Source organism: Ursus americanus, chromosome 10 (genome assembly GCF_024610735.1).
Source record: "Ursus americanus isolate L20-20 chromosome 10, mUrsAme1.1.p, whole genome shotgun sequence".
Classification (NCBI taxonomy): Eukaryota; Metazoa; Chordata; class Mammalia; order Carnivora; family Ursidae; genus Ursus; species Ursus americanus.
In genome coordinates this window covers 8,496,101-8,523,698 of record NC_142136.1, presented here as the reverse complement: position 1 = coordinate 8,523,698, position 27,598 = coordinate 8,496,101, and the positions used below count along the sequence as shown (strand labels likewise).

The following is a 27,598-nucleotide window of genomic DNA, read 5'->3' as shown; positions in this document are numbered from 1 at the left end:
ACACAAGTAGTCTGGATGATTCGTAATGTCAGAAAAAACAGAGGAAGAGAATTTTACCAAATAGTATAAAACAGCCTTCTAAATTAAGATCCAAAAGGCTAACACAAAAACCAGAGGCACTTTGTTATAAAATTGGCTATCATCTATCCATAATATTGATGAAGCTGACAAGCTGAGCAGAAGCTTTATTATCCTTGAGGATTTTTTCCTGCTCTATTTTGCATTTCTAGGAGAAAGGAAGAAGGAAAAAGATATACATAGTTATGTTAATCTCTGAAAAATCTTTTCAATGAAATTTTAACCTCTGCCATGTGCCAAGTGCAATAAATATCTTGCTTTTGTGTTGGGTATACATATTAAAATCCCAACCTTCTTTTTTAATGAGCCCTACATCTAAATTGCAGTGTTTGGATGATCACACTATTATACCAGATATAAAAAAAAAGACAGGAAAAAGCACCACCACGAAGACTTGATGGTAATCGCGCCGGGTCTGGGTTAGAAAAGGTAATTACCGTCTCTCACTGCTTCTCTTCTTATGTGAAGTACATTTGGATGACCTTTGGCCATTTTTGCCCGATGACATAGAGTCCCCTGTTCCTGGACTGAAAGCTCTCTAGCTAGTCTTGCTGTTACAGAAAAATTTCGGCAGACCATGGTCTGCAGTTACAATCAAGGACCAGTGAATGTGCGGGCAGAACTCTGTTTACTCTGGAGGAAAGAGAAGCCTTTGTCTCTCCCATTTGACCCAAGCCTAGGTTCAAGAATTTGATGCTGACTTTGCCAAAAAGTCCAAATAATGTACATGCTGGCGAAATTGCATTTCAGCAATTAGAAAAGATAAATATCATTTAAAAAAAAATGAAGTCATTGGGGCACCTGGGTGACTCAGTCAGGTGGGCATCTCACTTGGTTTCAGCTCAGGTCACGATCTCAGGGTCGTGAGATGGAGCCCCCGTTGAGCCAGGGAGGAGGCCTCCGCACTCAGCAGCAAGTCTGCTTGAGATTCTCCCTCTCCCTCCACCCCTGCCCCTCCCCCTGCTCACACTCTCTCTCTAAAATAAAAATAAAATAAAATAAAAATAAAGTCATTGTGCTTAGAAACCAGATATGAGGAGTAGCCTGCATCATGGTTGGCAAGAATGGATCTCAAGAGTCTCTCAACTGTGATTCAGGCGCCCCAAACCTATCGCAGAGGTAGAGCTGGGTATGGAGGTAGGTGGAGCCTTAGAAACTGTTCATTGTAGTTTTTAGACGTTGGCCACCCTTCTTTGCAGGGAGCGACAGTGTGGCTTTGTCAAAAACTAATGGTAATGGTTCCTATTATATAAAATATGATCATATATGGATGTAGCTCAACGCCCTACTTATCTGGGTTATTCTGCCGAAAGTTCTATTTTAGCCCAAATTACCTGCTTTGGGAACAAGGACGCTTTTCTCAGGGGGTAATTACCAGTGTAATCGGAGTACCATCTGCTTGCCTTATGTTCTGTAGATGGCTCAAAGGAGATAGTTTCAGGAGAGTCTTGGAAACAGCACATTTCAGGAGGGGGGAAATGAAGGTAACCGAAAAGAAAGTAATAATTAGGAGTTTAAAGAGGAAAAGCATATGGTGTTGAGCATATAACTTAGAAACAAGCATCCTGGACCCCTGGCCCAAGTGAGATTTCCCCAGGAGTAAGAACCAAGAGAAATCCAAGCTAGAACAGAAAGTGACCAATTAGCCTAAAGGGACTCTCTGGAGGGGCCAGAGGAGAGGAGCGCAGATGGTATTCATTTGTGATTTAGTGGTGAAGGAGTCACTGTGGGCTAGGTGCAATGGCGGAAGCTTGCTTTCCATATTCTAGACAAAACTTTACAAGGGAAGCCTGAGGACCCTGGAGAATTTTCGTGCCGCCATCATTCATTTACAGAATGTCTTCCACTAGGCTCATAGAGCAGATATGCTGATGTGTAACTTACAGATCCTTCCCTTGGGGATTGCATGATGCTGGGGAGGGGAGCGGGGACGGAGGGGAAATAAGTTGTGCGCATGTCCAGGTAACTGCCATCCATGGCACATAAGTGGCACGTTAGGGAGACAAGGTGTTGTGGGGTTTCACAGAGGTGAGAGTTCGTTCCTGCTGGGGCACCGCGGGAGGGTTCACGGAGGATGAGAGGATGAGGAATTTGAGCAGGACCTGTGTGGCTGGAGAGGATTTTGCTAAGCAGTGAAGGGCTGCCTAATATGGAATTAGGAGACTGCACAAAAACTTCAGGGACCTTAAGTAGAGTGGTTCAGGATTTTAATATTAATCTGATGAGACAATAATTATATAAATATTTTTCACGCTTTAAATACATCTGAAATGTGATTCTGCATTCTTGGGCGATTAAGCCGCACTTGAAAAGATGTGCACAATCAACCTTCAGTGGTTCTAGCTTTAGCATATGTTAATCCTGCAGCTGTGACCCCAGAAATAGAATTTTAGCAGGAATAATTTTTTTATGTCTTTAATTTTTTAGCTTTGGCAAACAAAAGGGGAATGGCTTGAATTGCAAAAACCATTGGTCTTGATAGTCAGTCCTCCATTTAGAGCCAGGCTGGGGGCTTGTTTGTTGGGATACAAGATATTTTTTTCACAAGCTACTTTTTTAAGAGAATGAACACCTAGAAATCACCACCCCACGTAGAGTAAAACCACATTACTTTATAGCGTATTCCTTTTTGCATATTTTCTTTCCTCCCTCAATTCTCACGAGTTCATACAAGTCCTAGCTCTTCCCCCTCCAGCCCCATCCACACATCGGCCTCTTTTCTCACGCTTCCTCCCTTGTCAGCCTTCAGGTCTGCCACGGCAGAAACCTGGACTCTCCACAGAGCTGATGGGATCAATTGAGGTGTGAATTATGTTTAATTAGAACCTGTCACTTAGAAGTAAGTGGAAGGGCGTTTAACCTCTGTTCATTCCACCTGGGCTCCTCCGAGTCCCCCAGGGCTCCACTCTGCAGGGTGTGCCTGCTGCTCATGGCCAGAATGGGCCACCAGTGGTCCTTCCGTGTCCACGAGCTGTCAGAGGGCACAGTCACACTGCAGAATCAATGCCACCAAAATAGTCCTTAATCCCCGTCCATCCTCCTATTATGAAAATACCCAAGGTGTGTATAAGAGACCAGGCACGTGAGCTTTCCTGCTCTCCATCCCTCAAAGGGCTCTTTCTTCTCCTGGACACTCAGCTGTCCTGCAGAATGGGCGGACACATTGTCACTGTCATCTTCACTGTGGTGGTTACTGAAGACAATTGTCATGAGATTTCCTAACTCTTTAGAACTCTCAGCTCTAACCTTGCATTTCCAGCTGATGGCAGCCATCATTTGGTCATCCCCTGTGACACTTCAGATTATGTCTGGGCCCAGCCATCCAGGACTTAAGTTGGCACAGGTCTGTTAGGTTGGTGACTCTGTCAGGAAAACCCTGGGGAGAGGTGGCTGGGGCTGAGCTGTCTGAGGTCAGTGGATGGTCAGTGTGGAGGGTGAGAGCTGTGGGCAACTAAGCCAACCATCAGTTGGAATGATGGTTGCTGGGAAGTCAGAAAGAAGCAGTTTAGCTGGAAACCATACGAAGGTGTTGATAGGGCAGATGTTGCTCTGGAATTAATGTGAGTTAATTAATGTGAGTTACATTTATCCAACACAAATATCTTCTGTGGATGGTTTGGCATGCCTTCCTGGGTTGGGGGAATGCACCTAAAATTCTCAGGACTACTACACAAATTTGTACACCTGAAAAATGAACTTCTTATCTTGTTTCCTTCCAGTGTATTCCCTATGAATGGCACCATGATTCTCCCTGCTTCTCCCTCAAGATCCATCTGATTCTTAAGTCCTTTTAGCTCTGTCTCTGAGGTCTGTCTCACACCCTTTGGCTGTTTCCTTCCTCTCCTGTGCGGTCCATTGCCGTAGCTAGCCCCCTAACTGGTCTTGTCTCCAGCTGTGTTCCACTCTGCTTTTTACACGCAGCTGGCAATCTTCCCGAACCAACCTTTGATTATTTACTCACATGCTCCAAACCTTTCACAGATTTCCCATTCCCTTTAGAATAAAGAGCAATTTCTCAGCTGGCGTGCGAGGCTCTCTTTGATCTAGTTTCAATATGTGCTAACAAATGTGTTTCTCATCACTCCCCTTCTTCGTGAGCCATCGCTGCAGGCAAATGAAGGGGAGTGCTGCGCTCTGCGGCCGTACCTCCCATTTTCCCACCTTCGTTGGTCTGCGTCCCTCTGCCAGGGCATTCTCCTTTCATCTCTGCCTCTACCACTTTTAAGTGAGCCAACCTGACCTATTCCGCCCAGTTCAAATGCCATGTCCTCTGTGAAATCACTCGTCATCGTAGTAGTGAAGATGGAGTTCATCTTTACCTCTCCTGAACTCCAAGGCATTTTATCTATACTTATCTTAGTTTATGTTTTTGTTGTGCATATGTTTTATAGTCCCTCAGAGGACGGAAATTTCATTAAGGTTAAGAGCATAGTCTGTTCCATTTTGCAGCCACCTAGCTCTTGATACAGTGCCATACAATTGATGATGTACAAGAAATACTATTTGAATGAATTAGTAAATGAATGACATAAAGAATAAGTACCCATTCCTACAAATCTGTGTGCTAGAAATTTTGCTATTCATACTGCTACGGACAGAGGTTTTGTGTGAGTGTTAACTCGGACTCGGTGGGTCCCAGGACGATGAGAGACACAAAGAAACAAAACGGCATGGTGTTTGAGTTAGATTTAGAAGAAGCTCAAGGGGAAGCTAAACTTGTACATTTAAATAGTTTGATTGGAGAGGAAGTTATTTGCTAAAATGCCTTCTGGAAAGGTAAATGATAGCATGGTGATTCATACAGAAGATTAATGCAAGCCGGAGAGTGTATTATTTTGGAAACATTATTTCGGGGGATTGGGTCAGCAGGCATACATTCTGCCTGTAATTCCATAAGTCTGCGCATTTGGTCATTACTGTTTCCTTTCGTTTTTGCTTACCCGGTTACCCAGTTAGCTGGGAAAGTGATCTTCTCTGATTGCTAAACGATGATACTGAAATTTGTTCAGAAAGAAAAAACGACAACAACAACAACAACAACAACAGCAACATTCTTTTCATAGACTTTGATATCCCTGCATACAAGTCTGCCTTCTTTTTCTTGACACCATCAGAAGGTAAACGGATTGAGTTCTGGAGAGAAGCAAGCAACATGATGTGAGCCCTACCATATCCTTTCTCAGAATGCGGTTTAAGAGAGCTTGAGAGGGGAAAGAGCAAATTCTAGATGAAAATTAATTTATTTTAATTGATGAATTAAACAATATTTCATTTAAGCAGTAACACACGTGATTCCTCCCATCTTATCCTACTGACGTAAAAGAAGAGGATTTCACAGAGGATGCCAAAATAGGATGCTTTGAGAAGCTGTATTAATTCAAGTAGCACAATTGTAATAGAAATGTGTGGAAGTTTAAGGGCATTCTTGAATGACTGGATGGAAAGAATCTAACTTAGAAATTGGACTAAGTTATGAACAGTTAAACAAGGCTAGTTCGTGGTAAAGGAAGTCACTCTTGGCGCTTCCTTTCATGGAACCACTCCAAGTTGGACAGACCATCTGAAGTTACTACTGGCCTTCCACAGAAGAGTCAACGTGGCTGCGTGGCTGCGTTTGTAAGACACACAGGGAAATACTGGAGAAGAGACACGCCTATCGTAGAGATGGGTGGTCCATGAGTTGGGGATGGGAAACAGCATGGTCAGACTTAGTTAAAGATAGTAGGAGCCTAGTGGGGAAGAGCTGGAGGTGTGGGTCGTCAATCAGAAGACAGGAGAGGCAGTATTTGGAAAGGGGTAGCCTAGCTGAAGGAGGAAACGAGGACACAGTCACCTGGGGAGAATGGAATTGTCCTCTCTAGGTAAACCTTATCCTCTGGCAGAAAAGTCTGTTTACAATGCCAGCTGGAGCAATAGCTAACTTAGCAGGGGTGACATCCCAAACAGCGCCGAGCACATCCCGCCCATCGCTGCTCTCTGCCTTGGACACAACTTGGGTCAGGAGGCCTTTGCTGTTCAGTATCTCACTCATAGGTGCGTACAGGCTCAGAAGACATGTTTCTGTTGCATGAGTCGGGCCCAGAATAAAGGTATGTTGGAGGATAGTCCTATCGCGTCACCTTTATTAAACTAACTGGGTTGTCCTCACATGCCTGTCTGTGTGCCTGTGTGTGTGAGAGAGAGTGTAAGTCTAGCTGTGTGTGTGTGTGTGTGTGTGTGTGTGTGTGTGTGTGTGAAGGTGTGTATATTGTGCGAGTGCAGATGTGTGTGAGTATATGTACTTGGGAGTTTCAGTGTTCATTTTTATGTGTGTACAGGAGTGGAAATCCTGAAGGGGGTCATTCATTTTATAATTGTCATTTATTGGAGGAAGGGAAGTAGATAGATGATTCCATCTTAATACAATTTTCTAGTTATCCACTAATAAATTATTTTTGTTGGGGTAGATTATTATTTTTTCCCTGTAATCTGAGTTTCTGCATGAATTACTACATCCTTATAAATGGGATGAGGGACAGTAATAATGACATCGATTGTGTTTACCCTGTAGATGATTTTGAAAGTGATATTGTGTTCCATAAAAATTGGAGCTGTTTTCTTTTCAGCAAAGTTTGGCTTAAGTTGTAAATATTACCAACTATTTAGAGAGTTAAAAATAAATAGTTTCAAAGGCAAAACGGTGTTGTTGAGTTTTAGAAGTATACTATTGGAGTTTGGCTAGCTCACCTCTGCAGAAAACATTCCACTGTGGCATTACACATCATTTCCATATATCTTCATTTTATGATCTTCATTTTGAATGATTTGATGGTTCAGAGGTGTGGTAATAGATATGAATTTTATTTTGACATGTGGAAGAAGGCATTTAGATGCGGGTGTGTGTGCACTGTGAAATGATTAGAAATTATTATGGGGTAGAAAATTTGTGATTGAGCTTGAATGATTGAATCTATTTTAAAATGTGCAGAGCTGTTAGCTTTCAAAATAATTTGTGCAGTCAAAAGAAATCAAAATTCATTTCAGTTATTCATATTTTATTTTTGAAATAAGCCATAGTTATTTTATTATTTTTTTTAAAGGGACGGCTTAACCACAACACTGATTTTCCCAAGGAGGAAGGAATCATCTAGCAATCATGGCAATACAGTGCTTTCTTTAAGATGAAAGGATGAGTCATTAAATGAAGACACCAGTTGTTTGTCTTTTAATTAATTACCTGCTTCTCCGAATTTTAGTTAATATTTGTAAATAGCTTGGTTAACGAACGGCTGGGAGCATCGGAGTCACAAAGGAAAAAGAACCAGAAGCTAGAGGGTAAAGTAAGGGTCTGATTGATGGCAAAGGTCGAGGGACTGGGGGAAGAACCATGGCATTTCAGATGAAAAATAAAAATTTGAAAATGTCATTTTAATTTCTTTCCTATTACTCCTGGTTTTTCCTTTCATTTATTCTGTTCTTATTTACTATGTGTTCCGTCGCATAACAATCATAGGGAAGAACCATGATAGTACTCCATAAAACCCTACACAGAGGGTTGGATGAGTGTCTGGGGAAGGAAGAAACCCTTCAGCTATTTAGACTGATTTTAGGATATGCCCATTTGTTTTCTTGTTTTCTGATAGTATTCTGGTTTTTCACTGACATGCAGTTGCAGATACAACGAAACCAGGAATTTTGACTATTGTCTCCAGCAGTGTGGAAAATAACATGAAATGAGCAAAGACGTAGGAAGAGAAAATGTCTGTAGCCTCGAAGAAGTGACACATCAATGCATTTATTTATTTATTCATAGTGTCATTGACTAATTTAGTGACAGGTGAAGCAATAACATTGAAGTCTTGCTAAGACTTAGACTTGCTGATTCTAAGACGTCTCACTCTGTGTGTTCTGTAGCAGATGTCCCAAAGCAGTGGAGGGAGACACCTAGAAATGCCTCTTTTTCTATTGGCCACTGGCCAGCTGGCCAACGCACAGCTGAATGTCTCAGGTCATCTTTCTACCTTCCCAGGATCTCCCAGGAGGGTCCTCCTGCAAAGATTTCTTCTAGATGTCTTCAGGCCATAAAATAGACCCATTTGTGGTCATAAAAGTTTTTGATGGCCACCTCGGTAATCTGAAATAGGCTTCTACTATTTTTTTCTGAAAGCTCAAAAAGTCTACCAATAAAGGCAGGTTTTCTTCTTTATGATTATGTACATCATTGGATATTCTTTTGAACTTTTTTGCCTTAGATATGTTTCTACATATTATTTATTTACTACCCATGGTATTCACCTCTTAGAAGGATTTGCAGCAGATTATAAGACAAATATGCAATACCATCATTAGAACAAAGAAATGTAATAGTGTAACAAAAGCAGCAATAACATCACTACTTATTTTGCTCTTTAAAAAAGTTTGCAGGCACTTTCCAGTATTAACCCACTAAATCTTCTCAACAACACTTTGTAGTAGATGCTATTCATATTTTTATTTTACTTATAAAGAAAGCCAGACTTAGAGAGGTTACTTACCTTGCTCAACGTCTATAATGAAGGCAAGTAGGAAAATGGTATTTACTGAGCAATTACTATGTGCCAGGCATTGCACAATGCTTCACTCGAGTAAAAAAGTCTTTGCACCAAAATTCCTGCTCTAGGAAAAGGAACCACCATCAAGGACAAAGGTTTTGCACTAAATTATCTGAAATGCAAGACAAAAGCAAACAGAAGAAAACATGATGTTACATTGTTGTCATTATTTCCTTGAAAAAAGGCAGGCTTTTGACAAAGATGTAATAATATTAGGGTGGAGCAAGCCTGGAAGATACATTTTTGAGACAATGCTGGACTTTTGGGGCTTTCGACATTTGTTTACAACTGACTCTCACTTCTGTAGCAGGATTTAGGGCAGAGTAATCAATGAACTGAGTTTATTCATATGTAGTCAATTTTTTAAAAAAGATTTTATTTATTCATTTGAGACAGAGAGATACAGAGAGAGAGAGCATGAGCAGGGGAAGAGGCAGAGGGAGAAGGAGAAGCAGACTCTCCACTGAGCTGGGAGCTGGACTCAGACTTGGGGCTTGATCCCAGGACCCAGAAATCACGACCTGAGCTGAAGGCAGACACTTAACCATTTGAACCACCCAGGTGCCCCACATGGGTTCAACCTGAGACGTTTACTTTCTGAGTGTTCCCAGATTCCAACCCTTACCACTGTGGAGGAGTGAGGTAATATGCATCCTTGTTTGCCGGGAAATTTGTTGGAAGATGCTCATTTTGTACAGGTCACAGCAAAGTCAGCCCAGAGATTTAGCATTTGCTATTTATAGAGCAGGTAATTTTTCTGGGGAAGCATCCTTGGTGCCCATAACCGAAGTGAATGACTTAGCCCTAAAAGGTTCAAGACCCTTCTCAGGCATTCTGTGAAACTAAACCATTGAATTTCTGCCCTCTCCCTGACCCCTTAGGGATGCCTTTTTACCAGGAAGGGATAGTTGTTGCCTTGGAGCAGATGTTTGCAATTTGGGTTTCAAAGCCTATCATCAAAGATAATAATCCTCCTCTGTCTCACCTGGTTAGCTCCTTCTTTGTGCGAAAAGAATCGCATGAAGAAGAATGGTAAACAGAAGAGGAATCCATGCCACGCTCACCCCCATGAGACAGGAACCCTCCACACACTGAAACCAAAGGCAGAGAGGCTGCCAATGAAGGTTTGGGAGGGGGGAGCTGTGTCGGCTTCGTGCCTTTGGAGCACTGCTCTTGTCTTGGTGTCATGCTAAGAACTGGCCTTTGAAGACATTCAGTGTCAAAGGAGAGCTGCCAGAAAGGAAGGGCCCCTTTTCTTCATGGGGTGCACTCGCCTGTCCGTGTGAGCTGTTCCCTGCTGGATGTGAGTGCAGGAGGACATTTTCTACACCATGGAAGTGACCTGTCATTTGAAAGATTAAGGTCACTGAGTAAAAAGCTCCGTGTTGCTTACGACTGAGAAGTCTTTGCAAAGGTCCCTGACACCCAGGAGGGAACCAGTGTTGTCTGAAAGACCTAAAGAGGCATAAAAAGTCAGAGAGGCGCGTCCCAGCAGCTACCTCGGGAAGTGTGACCTCTTCTGTGTTTGACAGCCGCTCGTACTTATTATCAACCTCACAATCATTGGAATTTGATGAAAAAAGAATGCTGGTCTAAGGAGAGAGTAAATCCCGGTGCAGATTTCAATATGTGATTAGCTGTATTTGTATAAAAACGTTCAGAGGTCTTGAACCATGAAAACTAAAAAGCATACCCCAGAAATAGCGGATGGTCATCATCCTAATAAGAGAAGACGTTAATAATTTACTGCTGGAGGAAAAATGATCAAAAGGGATCCAGAGGCCCCAGGTGCCCTGTGGCGAAAAATTGTTCGGAAGAAAAATGGCAAGTGTGCTTTCAAAAATAAAGATATTATTGAAATACCCTTTCTAACAGAATTATTTTTCTTGGTGCCCAAGAAGTCATGAATAATATTTAAAAACAGAAAACATACTTCCTTTATAATCTTTCGCAAATCCCGTTGAATGTTAAGCTCCCCTGAAGCTCTGTTTACAAAGAATCCCCCCAATGTTCAACTTGATACGGTGGATTTACGCTTACTATGCGATTGGAAAATTGACTTTTGTACTCCTGAGGTTTAGTTGTTGTTTTTTTTCCTTAACAAATTGAATTTCTGAAATTTATCATTTTTTCAATAAAATGCATAGCTAATGGTATTAAAGCTTTTCTACACCTTTCTACCACCTTTCCTTTTCTCTTGAAATAGATACGGGTTTGTGAGCTGATGTATAGGAAAAATCAATCAGAAAAGACCTGAAAATTAGAATTCTTAGGCTGCCAGGCTCACTTTTTCCAGTAGGGGGCAGAAAAGGACTACATATAAAATCCAGAGCGCCCTTTTTTTTCCCATCCTATACCTTTGCAAACCAATTAAGTTCCTGAATTGTGAAATGCTAAGCACGATAGGGAAAGGATATTTAAATCCATTAAATTTAATCTTTTCCTTATATCAGAGGGCTATTAAGCATGATCTCTAGCTGCTCGGTGAATCTCTCTGGGAGAAAAAGAAATATGTTTGGGAATTTGAGAAAGGCCAAGAGAATGGGATACAGCCCTTTGGCCAAGGTATCTTGTCAGTTCTCCAGCAAACAGGTTGCAAGGGCTCAGCTGTGGTGCCCAACCCCCACTCCAAATCGCTGGGGCAAAAAAAAAAAAAAAAAAAATCAACCGGACTTGTTAAAATGCTGAGTATCTTGTAAGACACTTTTCCTGTACTGACATGCACGTGCATAGTCATTCAAGTGTCCCTGTCTAAGTAGCTGCTTTTAGTCTATATTAGAGACAGACATCATTCTATTTATGTTATGGATAATGAGTTCACACACATATTGGCCAATGCAACTGAGAGAATCAATTACTCATAATTGATCCAAGCTGTAAACTTTCCAGTTATGGTTCAGGCATTCTACGATCATCTATACAGTTCCTCCAGAGCAAATTTCTAAATCCAACCCGGACTTTCTTCCTAGACATTTTTTTTTTTTTAAATGACCACTAATTCAAATGCATTTTCCATGTTGTTTTTTTTTTTTCCCTCCATTAAGTTCTTAATTTCGACAGCGTGCTTTTTCCCTTTTTCTAATTGTCATGGAAGAAGTAGCCTACAAAATCAAATCAATTTACTTCATGATGCATTTGATATATATATAGAGAAATATGTATATGTATATATATATATGCTGTCAAAAATATTATTTTGGATTTGTGTTGTTTAAAGTATGGTATTGGCAATCGTTTTGGTGTATTATAATACATCTAAAAGGAAACGCAATGCCATTTGTCATAAACTTCTACTCTTCCTTGGTTTGTGTAATATTTACTGGCTATATAAGTCAATAGTTTCCACATGATCAGGTTATGTTCACTTGGTTACTTGAAAAACAGATGGTTATCTGAACATAAACTAAAGTACTTAAGGGAAGGTATTTAAGGTACAGTGATGTAAAGACTATGGTAAAGTTGTCTGAATCAGGTAAGCGGCCTCCCAAAGGACATTGTCATATCTTATAATCTGTTCCTTGGGAATAAATTTGCTTTGTTTACATGACATTGTATTTCGTATGATTTACAGAGTCACTAAAAGAGAATACGAAACTCCACTTCCTTTTAGAAGTAAATTCTAACTGTAGGTATGCTGGTTTCATTTGTGATGGAAATTTAGAAGATTCAATTTAGGAAAAAATGCTTGGCATATTGGACCAATGGTCAATATCCCTTACCTTCTAAGCAGCTTCTGCATGACAGCAAGCAAGACCCTCAAATGAAGTAAGGGTTTGTGTATGCTGGGGGGGGGGGTGTATTGGATTTTTGTGGAAACTAATTTCTCTACTTTTCCCGTGTTTGCTTTTATCTTATTTCTAAGCATTGTTTTATGTGTTTTTCTCTTTCTGGACAAGATTTTGATCTGTTCTTACTAAGTAATCGGTACCAGGGTCATATTAAAATGTTTCTGATTAGCCCTCAGTAGATTTTTTCTTCCTCCTCGACTTATATTTATGGTACTTCTTCTTGCCTGTTAGTACATGAGGGTGTAGGGAAGAGACGCGGAATTGTTTCTTTTTTAGTGAAACTACTTCCCATGTAGAGAGGGCAAGCGAAGTGGTTTTCTCTCAAAGGTCTTCAGTAGCTAGGAAGTTATTTTTACTCATCTCTTGTCTGTGAGTTTGAATTAGCTCCTTACTAGAAAATGTTTTAAAGCAGCACATAGATTGCATTTTTAATTATGGTTCTTCATCTTTACAGAGGGCATTCTATCTATATCAACGGCACTGTAAAAACATCCCCTTGTAGATGGTTCATATTCTGAATATTCCAAAGTGGGGAGCTACCCTGAAAAACGATTCTATTATCCTATTAATTTGAAGGTCTCCCACATATATGAATTTATCCAATACATTGAAAATATACAATACATGAAAATAATGCATGCCAATCTTCCTGCCCACGCTATTAGAACTGGGACAAACTGTTGAATTCAGGAAGATGTCCTACATTCATTTCGTTCAGCATTTTTAGCATTTTTCTTGAAGCAACTGGGTCAAAGGATCTTAGGAACTCAAGAAAAGTAAATGGTCACATTTAGCCGCAAACTTAATTTTGAGCTAAATGAACTTGACATGCTTTATTGTAAAAAGGAGTGTTGGCGTCTGTCAGTTCATTCTGGTCTTCGAGCTTCGCGAAGTGGCAGACCGACACTACGGTTCATGGTTTCTCCAGCTCTGAGGTTTGTCTTAACACGTGCTGGGAAAGCCTGCACAACATAGCCTTCTTTGGAGAGCTGGCTGGTGGAAATGGAGGACTGCTGACCCTGGAGGAGGCGTCTTGGGGCATTTGTGGAGATCCTTGGGAGGAAGGAGAGGCTAAGTACCCTTATGCAAAGAAACTGCAGAATCTGCTGCTTCTACTCAGACTCCCTCCCTTTCAACTTTTGCTTTGTTTTCCAAGAGGGTCGATCACGTGGGCTGTAGAGAAATGGAATCTGTCTGTAATGCCAAGTTTCTTTTGTGGGCAATGTAAATTTCAGAGGCTAGAAGGCATTTGGGAATTTTAGCCTTTAAGCCACGGACTTCTCCTGGTGTCTGCATCAGTAGACAGAGCCTATTGTATACATTCTCTAGATGTGCCTTTCTCATCGCTTATTTTCTGTTACGGTTCTCTTTTGGCCTTTGTTCTAAAAAGGGTAATTCACTATTTATGAAATGCAGAATTCATTAATGTTTGTCACTCTTGTAAATTTTTTAATCATCAACAACATGTATTACAGGGCAAAAATGTCCAACTGTCAACGCATATCATTTTGCGGTAGTTTACGGACTATGACATTTTTTATAAATAGTGTATATGTTAACAGTTTAGACATCAGAAAATAAGCATTTAATTGGTTATGTGTCCTGCCTTTCTGTGCACTTCCCTGAGTGCAAACAGAAGCCCATTTTCACTGGTGTCTGTTAATTTTCTATTTAGCTAATATATGTGCTTATTTTGGTTTGACCATATGTTTAGAAGAAAAAGTCACCCGAGGTGGTTCCTGCCTGATATTGCCTGTTTGCATCTTAGAACAGGGGTTTTCGGTTCAGACCAAGGACTAGAGTGTTTTGTTATGATCAGCACTGAGAGCGAGGTTACATTGGCGTTTTATGTGTTTAGAAATGTAAATTGAAAATTTCTCATTTTCTTGTGAAACCAGGACTTTGCGTTTTTTCAATAATATCCCCTTCGCCGCAGATATATTTTTATTTACGCTTTGGAAATGGTCTATAAATGTTGCCCAGGATGAAAGATATTTAAAGGGCACTTGAAAACACAGTGATACACACTTTTGGAATAAAAAATAAGCAAATAAAACCCTGTTTCTCAGTTTCAAAACAAACTCCAAATCCCTAAGAGCAAAATGAAGAACTGTCTTGTAGCTTGGGTTCATTTGGAGACAAGCCTAGAGACAGAAGTACTGATAGTTTATGAGACTGATTGTTTTCTTATTAACTTTGACTTGACTAGAAAGAAGACAGTCTAACACCCAACACATACTTTTCTGAGGAATGGAACGCAAGGGACAGCATTAGGACCAGTGACCAGCACCCCACCTAGAGTCTGAGTTAGGAAGAAGAGACGTTGTAACTCAATAAAAAGACTATCTCTCTCTCCAAGGAGCTTCCTTAGGGGGTACAAAGTTTCTTGTCCCTGGAAGAACAGATGATCACCCGGGAAGCATGTGTTTTAAGGGATGCAAACATGAGCTCTGAGTCGGATTTCTGCCCAAGCCTCCTTTAACCACTGCAGTGGAAGTTTCTGGAGCTCTGCATATGGGAATAAGCAGGATCTTCTGTGAAGCTCAGGTATTTCCTGTGTCTCACTCAGATGGGGTTAGAAACCACGCAGACAGCCTATTAAATGATATTAACAACCAAGACTACATGATCTATAACCGTTCCTCTTTTTCCTTCTTCTCATTTTCCCTGGCCTCAAGTCTCCGTTTTCTCTGTTCACATTCCTCTCCTGTAATACTAAGAAGTCAGTATAATTTCTCACCGGGGACGGAGCGGGTCAATCACTTTTCCAGTGGTTTCTCTCATTCATTAATGTCTGTGCTATAGGGGGAAAGTAATTAAAGGAGGAAAAAAAAAATCCCCGTAAAATCTACCTCCCTCAACTGAGGAGCACGGTGATATGGAGAGCCAATTCCACAAAGTGACTGAGGTTTTCAGTGCTGCCAATCTGGCAGTTCTTCAACACTAAATTTCTAAAAATTTAAAAAGGGGAAAAATACCTAACCTGCCAAATATCACTCTACTGTCAATAAAATCAAATGAACTGCTTTTCTGAATATTGACCCTCAAGGAGAAGAGCATGCCGAGTACCTTAAACATCACAAAGTCTTTTGAAATGCTTTATTCCAGGTATTTTTTACTCTTTAAATATTTTATTAAGAATGATCAAGTATTTTCTATTAGAAAGTTGACCTTTGGGCTAAATTAATCATTAATATTTTAAACTATATAGATTATGGCAACTTTGGAGTAGGGTTTTTTTTTTTTTTTCTAGCATGCCTAGAAACCTAGTAAAAGCAAATCGGAATATTATATATATTAGTACTGTTTTATTGGAATACAATTTTTCCTACTTTTGGATTTTGGTGTAATATTTATGTATTTTCCAAGAGGCATTTACGTAAAACTTAATCTGGAATGTTGACAAGGAAAACGAAACAAGAAAAATAAAAATTCAAGTTTCATATGAACAGGAACCAATGTATGATTATCAATGAAAAATTGTGAGTACTGTAAAAAAGGCAAAAGGGATCAGAAGTACAAGCTATCATCCAAAACATACAGAGGAGAAGGTGTTTCTAATGGGCATTTAATGAGGAATAAGTTGCTGAAACGTCAGTTATTGCAGTGTTGGCTGGAAGGAAATGAAAATGTGGTACTAGAAGTAAAATACCCTTTGATTAACTACAACTTCAAAATGAAGTTAAAAACTGAAATTGATTATAAACAGAATGGGTAAAATAATGACGTTCAGAAGATCTTGGAGACTTCCTATGCATGGCTGGTGGCTACCTGTGTTCAGAGGATGTGAGAGGACCCATGGCCCTCTGGCAAGGACAGTAACGTTTGCATCCTTCTCTAGGCGATCGAGGCAAATCCCAAGCACACAAACTGTGAAGGGTGTAGGTTACCTTGTAAATGACCAAATCGGAAGTGAAAGTGTTACGTGGTTCTTAAAGCAAATCATGTGACTCTCAAGGTGCAAAGCTGGCTTGAATTACAATTCGAGGTACAAAATACATGCTTACAAGCATTTACATGAGAGTCATTGAAATAAGGATGCGTTTGAAAGTGCATACATTTATCACTCTTTACTAAATGTGCTTTAAACAGTAATCTCTGTCGATCCACCTTGGGGACAGACTGACAAAAGAGCAAGAGGGTGGACAGCAGGGGAACTTAAATATCTGGAGTAATTGCTGATCAATAATTCCTCGACTAATCACATCCAATTCATTCATTGATTCATTCACTTATTCATCCACTGACTGGCCCCAGATCATCACAGATGAGTCACATCAAGGCTGTGGCTCTAAATTGTTTAGAGAAGGAAGAAACCTCTTCTTATTTTGAACTGTGTCAGTCTCAGAGATGGCTTTTTTTTTTTTTTTCCCACCAAAATGAAGTGAAGATTTAGGGATTCTTAGCTAATAAAGGACTCCTAGGAGCATAAACGATTTTCACAGAGAGGTTTCATGCTTTTAGATGGAGGCATGGGGAAGTTTCAGAATATGAGGGGAAAAACATTTTCAAATGTGAGTATGGGGGAAAAAACAGAACTAAATATTATTACCTCTTTATAATGAGAGAAGCAGGGTAGAGCTGGAAGCACTAGGTGTCAGAATAAAAGAGACGAGGATTAGGGTTTGCATTTAACCGTTTAAGTGCTCTGTGGCCTTGGCCATACTATCAACCACCCTGATGCTTTGTTTCGTCTCATGTGAAATGCAGCAGTAACACAGGCCAAGCAGGATAATGGTGAACGTTAGGAACTGGGAATGTGAAGAACACACATTATTTTCTTCTCCTTTCCTATGTGTGTGTCTGTGTGTACACCAAATATTCCTACTACCCTTTCTGTCCTCTAACAGAGAGGCCAATAGAGTTAAGGGGACTTTATTACCATGTAAGGTCAGTATTGAGTATTAATAGTATTGCATAGATGTTGACTTTTAAGACATCTACACTGGATAGAGGTAGAAGGTCATGGTCTGGTTCACGTTGTGACAGTGTTTGTTGAAGCTTACAAGTGCTTTGTGCCAAGCCCAGCGCTCTCTCTGCTTGAGCTTTGTTTAATTCTCTCACCCACCCTAGGAAGAGGTATATTGCCTCATGTTACCGCTGGAGAAACTAGGCTCCAGAGATCTGGAATGATTTGCCTCATGTTAGTCAATGGAGGAGTGGGGACTGGAACACACATTGAAGGGGCATCTTACTTTTTTTTTTTTTTAATATTTTATTTATTTATTTGACAGAGAGAGGCAGCGAGAGAGGGAACACAAGCAAGGGGAGTGGGAGAGGGAGAACCAGGCTTCCCGCCGAGCAGGAAGCCCAATGCAGGGCTCGATCCCAGAACCCTGGGATCATGACCTGAGCCAAAGGCAGACGCTTAACGGCCTGAGCCACCCAGGCATCCCCGCATCTTACATTCTGACTCCATCACACACAGTGAAGTCGGCGAGGAATCATCTACCTGTTTTACCTGAACAGTAGTGCTCCTAAGTGTGGTGCCGTCTCACCGAGCTTGGAGGTTTAACCATAGTATTGTTAACGTAACCACACTACTGCCCGGTCTCATTTCTTTCCTTCGGGAAGCTTTAGGAATGTTAATTAAAAAAAAATATTAGTAAAATGTTTTATCTCTCCCCAAAGATATCAGAAAACCTATACCTTATATAATGTAAATCTATTAGAACAGAACGTTCTTCTTGCCCCGCCTCTGTTTTTGTTTTTGTTTTTTTGTTTTTTCTTTTTAGTGTGTTGATGTGTTCCCAGACCTTAGAGCAATGTCTGTCATGTAGTAGGTGCTGAAAATATTTTTTGTTGAGTCCTAGAGTAATACCACTTCGAGAAATCCGAGAAGATAACCCAGACTGCATTCTACCCATCACCTAGGGTAGCATGAACTCCTTTCCAGATAGAATCAGATTTGCACCCAAACTGTACAGCTTGACTGTTTGGGTGCAACCAGGATTGTTTAGGGTTCGGTTCTGAGTTTGCTTCTTTTTAAAAAATTTTCCTCTGTGTGTATCGAGGATTGAATCTTAATTTAAATAAGATAAGATGGAGAGGACACTTAGCTCTAAGCCTGGCCACTCTGATAAGTATTTGTTTCTCCTTCTTCTCTTTGTGACTTAATGATATGTCAGCTTATAATGTGCCACTGTTGATATTTGCAAAATTTCTGGACTCTTGAGAGAGTGATGTCAGTGAGATGGGAAATATTCTTATTTATTTTAACAAAATGCATTATCTCCAAATGCCATAATGGATTTTCCATTAACAGATAGAGCATTCAGATTCTAACCTGGAAGACAAGTAGCTATTTCTTTGTTACGAAGTTTCATAAATATATTACTCTTGTCTTTATTTTGTTTGACTTCAGCTGAAAGACAGTTTTAACATAAATAAGAAAACTGCCTTTTTAAAAAAACTGTGTATAACCACCCACATCTGAGAATACTAAAATCTCTTGCTCTCGATACTTTATATTCTCATTTCTTACAGCCGTTTTTAGTTGTCATTCCATCTACACGATTGGAAATGACCACCCTGTGTATGTAAAATTGCTTCTGGGAACTTCTCAATGTTTATCCCATATTGTGTTACAATTACTTTTGGCATCTAGAGTCAAAATTTGCCTCTCAACCTAGACTTAACATTTTTTTTTTTTTAATCCAGTGCCTTTGAAATATATTGGCAGATTGTTTGTTCTTATCTGAGGTTCTGGGAGTTCCCTGGAGTTTTAAAATGTACTTTTTCTCATAAACCTCATGTGGAAGTTACTGTTTTGTTTTGTCTGCCCCACATGCTTTCTGTTTTCTGTTTCAGAACAAATTACCCACTTACTGAGGCAGGCTTTTGAGTTGCTGTGGTCTGTAAGCTGTTCCGGTCATTGTCTAGTATTCCATGACCCGACTTTCTCAAGCTCTCCTCCTATTAATATCTGTAGCCTAAGTAAGACAGGAGAGGCTTGGGCCTTGCCCCTGGAAATGCCACACGGATTCAGTGTTGGCTGTTATGGATAAACGAGGGGCGGATTGGATTCTCCCTATATCATGTCAGTGCTGGGGATCTCCTAGACCTAGCCCTAGTGTTTGGATGGTGTCAGGATGGGGGGCCAGGTTCAGAGCTTCTCAAGGTCTGCAGCGTGCTTCGGCAATGGGAGGGGTACAACCGGCTGAGAAACAAGGAACTTAGAGCAGGCAGGCTCTGCCATTGAATATGAATAGGTCATTAGGAAAAGGCTGTGGGGGCGAGTTGTGCCAGCAAGGTACTCTGGGTGTTGTCTGCTATCCCCCTCTCTGACTTCAACCCCCCCACCTTTTTTTTTAAATTTAAGTTCAATTAGCCAACATATAGTACATCATTAGTTATTGAGGTAGCGTTCAATGATTCATTAGTTCTTCCTCCCTTTCTTTATTGCCCTCAGCATAAAACGGTGGACTAGAGATAGGTTTCTTTTCTTTTTTTTTTTTTTTTAAATTCCGTGACCACCTACAAGTATTCTTTTGGTAAATTGCCGAAGACAGATGCCAGTTGAAGTACACTCAGGAAAAATGTGAGTTTCAGGGGAAAGCTGATTGTCTATAGCACATGATTCTATTTTCCAGGTGCTGGTTTACAACTCTGTAAGCTGCGGATAACTCGGCGAGGCAAGAACACTTGTCCACTTGTCTGCAGACACGCCAGTTCTGTCCAGTGGAGGTTCGTCTCAATCGACTTCCCTGCTCTGATTCTGGAAGGAGCCAGTTTGTCGCCATGTGCCCGTTTATTTTGATATTCTCCATCTATACATAGGCCGTTTCTGTTTGTTTTAACCTCTGAATTGAGGGTGATACCCCACCACTGTCTCCATTCATGAGTTAAGTAAAATCTTAAGCACGTCTTCCTTTTTATATTTACATGAGTCATGATTTAACCCTTTTATGAAAATTGCCTTTTATCCAACACTATATCCTGTAGTTTTGGTTCTCAGTTTTGCTCAAATAGCTTGTTTGTTTCATTTCCTGCTTCCTGGGGGATTTATTTGCATATGTAGAAGATTTTATTGACCTAGACAGGTTTTCCTGTTGAAACAAAAACGACGTTTTCTGCCAGATTCCTTGTTTATGAAAGCCTTGCTGCATCTGAGTCGTAATGAGCAATGGCCCAGCTTCTCTCCATTCCTGCTCCCTGTGTCGTGTCTCCCATTTCCCTAAGCACCTGGATACGCATGCCTGGATGGGCTCTCCTGGACCTTTCATCAGCTCATACCTTTTTCCTGGAGGGCACCAGGTTACCCTGAGTGAGGAACAGTCCAATGGAGTGAAGCCTCTGTCCCTCCACCTTGGCTCAGAATTAGGAAGTGTTTTGAGGTATTTGTGGGTTTGAGTGTCATTTCTCAAGATGACTCTTCTTTACTCCAAAACCCAAATTTCTACAGAAATTTTCTGTGGCAAGTCACATCCTGCCTTTTCATTGTCTAAGTTCCATTGGGAGTTATCCTGAGAGAGCCCAGTGATAGTGAGACACAGAGCCGTTCTCAACTAGGATAGTCTTGTCTTTTGTTGGGTCTGAGATTTTGTCTGGAGGCCACAGCCCACCCTCATCCTGGTCCCCTCTTCCTTTGTCTGGAAATAGCTGATGAACCCTTTTCCTGTGTCTCCAAAAATTTGCTCTGTTGTGCTGTGGTACGATATTGTCTTACAATGGAACACACGTAGATGGGTTTCTTTTTGTGCTCTTCCGGCTTCTTTCTCTCATGTTCGTTGCGAATGCTCACATACTTTGTTATAAAAGCAATAGTCAGCTGTCTGCATTATTACAACACTTTCCCCGCTGGTTCCCATTGACTTTTTGTCTTTTTAGTTTTTTAAATTCGTTCTCTTTACTGTGGCTACAGTGATCTTTGTAAAACACAATCATGATCCATGTCTCTTCTCTGGTTAAACCATTGCAAGAAATCAATATGGCGATCAGGATAGAAGACACTTCATGTGTTGGCCTCTGTCTAGCTCAGAAATGAATGTCCTCACTGCTAGTTCCAATTCCCCTGATTGCCAAACTCCCATGCCCTGGACCAATTTGTTCCCTTGGTCTAGAAAGCTCTTCCACTCTTCCTCTGCTCATTTTGTCTACTTGCCATTTCTTCTTTAGGCCTCCATTTAGAGTTTGCTTCCTCTAAGAAGTGTTCTCAGATGTATAAATCCAGCCAAAGTGCCCCTCATGTGGTAACAGAACTTCCTGCATGCTCATCAAACATTTATAATAGGATGTTAAAGTCATGTGGTGATTTTTCAGTGTCTGACATGTTCATTGATACAGCCCCAGCAACTAATATGAGCACTAATTAGTTCTTTTAAATCATTGCATGACTTCCCCTTATCAAACACTTTCCCAAATATGAGTGCTTCACAGACATTTTTACTGGACTAGGCAATTTTATCTTATTAAATTCTCACTACAGTCTGTGGGTTAGGTCTTTTCTTTATGAAGAAGAGATGAAGTTGAGGCTTGGAGAGGTTAAACAATTTACTCATATTGCTGTTAAATGGTCCAAATTGGGATTTCCATCTGGGTTTGTCTACTTCCAAAGCTTATTACCTTTTTAAAAAGATTTATTTATTTATGTTAAAGAGAGAGAGAGAGAAGAGGGAGAGGCAGAGGGAAAGACAGAATCCTCAAGCAGACTCCACTTTGAGTGCAGAGCCTATCAAAGCTTATTATCTTAATCATCCTCATAGACAGAGTGACTTAGATTTTTGGTTACACAGCCTACTTAAGTCTAACTCAATGAATCATGATGCAGTTCTGCTATATACATGCAGTAGTAGTTTCCTATTGCTGCTGTAACAAATGGTTACAAACACAGTAGCTTAAGACAACAACACTGTTATCTTTCAGTGGACTGAGTCCATTGTGGGTCATACTGGGATGTAACTAAGGTGCCGGTAGGGCTGTGTTCCTTCTGGAGGCTCTTGGAGAGAAACTGTTTCCTTGCCTCTTCTAGCCTCTAGAGGACGCTCTCTTTCCTTGGCTGGTGGCCTCCTCCTCCTCCATCTTCAAAGCTACCAGGGAGACATCTCTCTGACCCTGCTTCCCTCATCAAATCTCCCCTGAGTCTTTTTCTGCCCCCTTATTCCACTTTTACAGATCCTTATGATTACCTTGGGCCACCTGATAATTCGGGATGACCTCCCTATTTTAAGGCCATCTGGTTAGCAACCGTATTCCATCTGCAGCTTTAATTCCTTTTGCCATGTAAGCTAATATATTCACAGGGGTTAGAAGGCAAACACCTTTGGAAGGGGCCTTATTCTGCTCACCACACATACACGCAACATTAATAGGCTTTGCCTCTCCAAACCTGTGCTGAAGTTAAAGAATGGGATGACAAAAATGGCAGAGTGGAGCGGGCTGTGACCCAGACAAGTTTATGAAGACACACGTATCTTAGTGGAAGCCTCAGTTTGAATTTTTAGTCCGAAGTGTTGATTAGCCTCCAAGGGCTGATGCTCACCTTGTTTATGAGAAACTAATGAATACACCGGAATGCAAATTCTTTCTTCTGCAATGGGAAGCTTTGCAAATTGATACTGTCATCCACAGTCCAGGTGGACCATCCCAAGGAAGCACAATTAAATTTAATAAGTTAAGAGGAGAAAAAAACCCAGGCTAGGGAAGTAGATGGTCTTAAGCATACTTCCTCCTGGCCAGGACACTTAATGATCCCTGTTCTTAGAAATTATGTTGCCCTAATGGACAAATGGCTCAGCATCTCCCTTTGACCTATATAAAGTGAAATCAGCCAAGATCTGTGAAGGCCCCTTTTCTTTGTCACATGAAATAGCATTTCTTCTGCTCACCTTTTCTGTCTTCTGTTGGGTTGTTACCATTACTGAAATACTGCTTTCGATAGATTTTACTCTAGAATCCATCTTTAGATGACCAGGATTCCCTGATTTTTTTCTTCCTTTTGAGATAACACTTCCCTTGTGATGGCTTCACCATATGGATACGGTCATTAGCATTTGATACTTCTGGTTCAACTTTTAGAGGGAAACTCCCTTCTGTTCCCAGGGATCATTTCCTGTACTGAGTCTTTCCTTTGACCTCTAACTGGCTGTAGGGAATATGTGCTTTTAATAACCTCTTTCCATGGCATCCCACATTCAGAGCTTCATCATACGCTTATTCTCTACTTTATCGGGGAAGCCTATTATTTTTCCCTGAATCCGCCTTGAGCATTCACTGGTGGCTGATCCTTACATTTTCTCACTATATTCTTAAGATTAGTGGGAATTCCTGTCTCATTCTCCATGCCTTTCTCATCTGAGAAACTGGCCTTTTTCACCTAGGGACCTCCACTAAAAAAGTTTTCTGCTTATTCCCCCAAATGTAAATCACATCTCTTTGGACCCCTCTGACAGTTTTCACCACCTTATTTCATTCGTAATAGATTTATGTGAATTTATATTCTCCTCAATGAAGAATCATGTCCTAAAAATCTAGCAGAAGACCAGGCAAATGGAAAATGTGCACAACATACCAAATTTGTTGATGCTATTTCCACAGCTACCTATATCTCCTTTTCGGCATAAATAGTACATTTATGCCTAGAAGCATTTTGTTGTACTTTGAAACAAAGAGTTTTCACAAAAGGGAAATAATTAAAATCTGTCATCTTTTGAAATCCATCCTCTATCTTTATTCTCAAAGAAAGTGAGGAATACTAATTGGTATTTTAATATCAGGAACCTATCAAAGTTGCAAACTGCGGAGCTCTTCTCTTGTAGCTGGCTTAAAAATCAAAACAGTGTCACGAAGATGAAGTTTTTAATGTCAGACTTAGCAGGACCACCCGACCTTGTGAAATGGCAGAAACAGGGATTTGGGGCAGGGTTTCTGCGTCATTTGTGTGCGTACTGCAGGAGACATCACACTTTCTGTGTTGGTGTATGATAGCACCTTCTGCCTTGAATATATTACCGCTGCAGTAAAAATGTTTCAAAATATTGTGGGATCTGGGGAAATGGAAGAACTTATACCAAATGAGGACATTATCATTCTCATTTGGCATGTTCCTGCCTCTGAATTATGTATAAATTGTTGAAAGAAAGTTTGGTTCTTGCTAAGATACATAATAAACAGTCAAACAGCCAGGAAACAAATTCAGAGGCACTGTTTCAAAAAAACCCCAAAACCCCCCACCCCCAAACAACAACAACAACAATAAAAAACCCACAAAGATCCTTAAATCAGAAGTGTCTTGATTTTCATTTCCAGTAGTTTAATATTAATTTTCCTGGTCCTAATACAACTGCATTAAAGTGAACTTTAGAGTAATAAAATTAGAGAAAAGAAAATAAATGCTGGAAGTTTATAAGGAAATAGGGATTTTAATGTAACTCGGTTGAGAGTCTGTCTCTCCATATAATTTATAATGTTAATTTTGCAAGTGTTGATCTTTCTTAAAGAACTTGAATTCTTGATAAAAAATGAATGCTCATTTTCTGAAACATTAAAGGCTTATTATCCAAAGAAAGTCGTTATAATTAATGTTTTTAGGAAAAAAAATTACCTTACTGGATAGAGAGATTATCTCAGAGGATAAGGAGATTTAAATTCAGATTCCCTATGAAAAGAAAACAAAATAGTTAATTCCCTGCATCCGATCTTGTTGCTGGAGGAACTATTTGGACAATGGGAAATGGGAAAGAACCAGAATCTTTGGCCTCCCTGTCAGTTCTTTGTCACAAAGCCGTGATTATTCACTTCGTTCAAGGCAATACATTCAGCATGAACCTTTCCCCAGTTAGCAACTTATAAACACTTGAGGAGTTAACAGGGAGCTGATTAAATGAATATTTCTGGAGCTGGTCATCATCATATTGATTCTAGTTCCTCTGGATCTAAGGGTCTATGGTTCAAATCCCAGCAGGAGTGAATTTCTCAAGCAAAGGAAAGGCATTTACTGGACTAGTAACTAGTGTGGTGTGAATTGCTCGTGTGCTCCGGGGGATTCATAAACCCACCTTGAGAACCCGTGGTATGAGCCCGCGGACTCGGCTGTCGGGGTAGTTTGTTCCCGGAGCCCCCCCTGCGGTTGCTGTGGCATAATCAGAACCAGGGTTTATTCTGGGCCCCTGAACGGTCTTGCATCAGACCAGGGTACAGACAGTTGCCCTTGCAGTAGCACCGGGAGTGGGTGTTCTTTGACATGCAGACGTGTCTTCCAAAGGAAAACTTGGTGTGGCTGGCATTTTGTATGGGATGACAGGTTCTCTCCCTACTCCCCCCCTTCTCTCTCTCTTCGACCCCCCCCCCCGTTTTTTTTTTTTTTTTTTTACACTTAGTTTCTCTCTGAGAGTCTCCTCTGGTTTTGTTCTCACTGCATGCCCTCAGGCTTTTTTGTCTCAGAGTATTCATACAAAGACTTTTCTCCACATTAGAATGAACTTCAAGTCTCAAATGTCACTTAGCCCGACCCTGTACTTGATGAATGGATCACCTCTACCTTATCCTTGTTTATCCACGTCCTCTTTTGATGCTTTCAGAGATGGGAATGTATTACTTCATAAAGTGGCCTGCTTTTTTCCCTAGTATTTATTCCCATATTCTGGCTTCTTCTTCTTCTTTTTTCTTTCCATCAAAAGCCTGCACTGGAACCATGTGTGGTTCTTTCCACGTCTAAGCTTTTTGCGCCTCATCTCTCGCTGTCCACAGATGGGTCATTTTGTAGGTCACCAAGGTCCTCCCTGTTATTTTCTTCTTTGGCCAGTCTCTGCGACTCATTTTAACTCTTTTTTTTTTTTTAAGTTATATATTTCCTTCTTTAGTTCTTCCAACTGATGCTAATGTTTCTTTTCAGGAATTTTGACTCTTGAGGGTCTTCTAAATAAAATAAATAAAAAGAAAGGCTTCCTTTTCAGATTAATTTTGTGTTCTCTTGAAAACTAATCAATTTATTGCCTTTCTCTGGTCTTGAATGGTTCTGATATTGGAAACACTTCTTTGAGATAGCAAGAGATCCTTGTATATTTCCATCAAACACTTAGTATAAGTATATTCAAGCCGCAAACATCTCTGGAAATATCCTTCTTGCATCTATTCATTCATTCACGCACTCAATCTCTAAAGAAAATCATTGGTGTCTTTTTAACCAGAGAAACAAGTGCTCTTAGTTCCAGAAGGCTACTTTCCAGTGTTGAGAAACCAGGGCTCATTTTTCAAATCCTGAGTATGCTTAATATCTTGCACATTAAACTATAAGCTTTCTAAAATAGGGACTATTTCTCATTCATGTTTGCAGCCTCCAGAATTTAATGCTGTAGCTGACACCAATAAGCAATTGTTGAATATGAATGACTGACATAATAGTCTTCAAAATGTGCTTGATTAAATGATCTGAATCACTCTTGTGTGGCTAAAGGCTAAGATGATAGCTAAATGGAAGTACTGATGACAAATATCAGTTAGTTTGGGAAATTTGGTATTTGGTAATATTCTCAATGGGCAAAAAGCCAACATATCGTGTTTTCTTAGTCTCAGATTCCCCTCCAACCAATGTGACATGTGCGTTTTAATTTCTTTCTTTTGGGGGGTGCCAGTTGAGTGAACATTGTATTAATGCTTTGGATTGGGGGTAAGAATGATCCCCCCGGGGTCCCACTGGAGTTGCCACAGACAGCCATTGAGCTGTTCAGAGGGAGGCCTAACATGAACCGGTTTCTGTTGTGCTGAACGACTTTTGAAGTTTGAAGCGCTCAGGACATAACAGTGGCCTTTAGAGCCCATGAAGGGGAAACAGAGAAGATGGGGCTGGAGAGAGGTACCTTGGAGGAAGGAAGAGATCTCATAGGAATTTTGTTTTGGGATTATTGTAAATGATGTCTTCCCATCAATGTTTTCAGAAAAATCTACATTTATCATTAATCCTTTGTAGAGTTGTTGCTCTTTATTGAGAAGGCTAGGTAAAAGGAGATTATATAAAGTTGATATGTATAATATATATTATATTATATTATATTATATTATATTATATTATATTATATTATATTATATTATATATTAGAGCCTTGAGATAAACATACATAGTCATGGGTTAAGGTTGCCTTTAGGAAGCCAGCTATATCTCTATCTATAAAAGTGTATGTGTGTGTGTATGTACACACACGTCATCATATATATATAAAAGTAATA

General features: G+C 40.3%; 1 long non-coding RNA gene across 2 annotated transcripts in view; it reads left to right on the top strand.

The window, feature by feature from the left end:
* LOC148109326 (uncharacterized) overlaps positions 1-25,745 on the top strand; it is a 50,153-nt gene extending 24,408 nt beyond the window's left edge. For both annotated transcript variants that reach the window (XR_015725895.1, XR_015725894.1), the window contains one exon: positions 20,029-25,745. This is a non-coding gene — a long non-coding RNA (uncharacterized LOC148109326). The remainder of the gene's footprint in view (positions 1-20,028) is intronic.
* Positions 25,746-27,598: the final 1,853 nt, after the last annotated feature.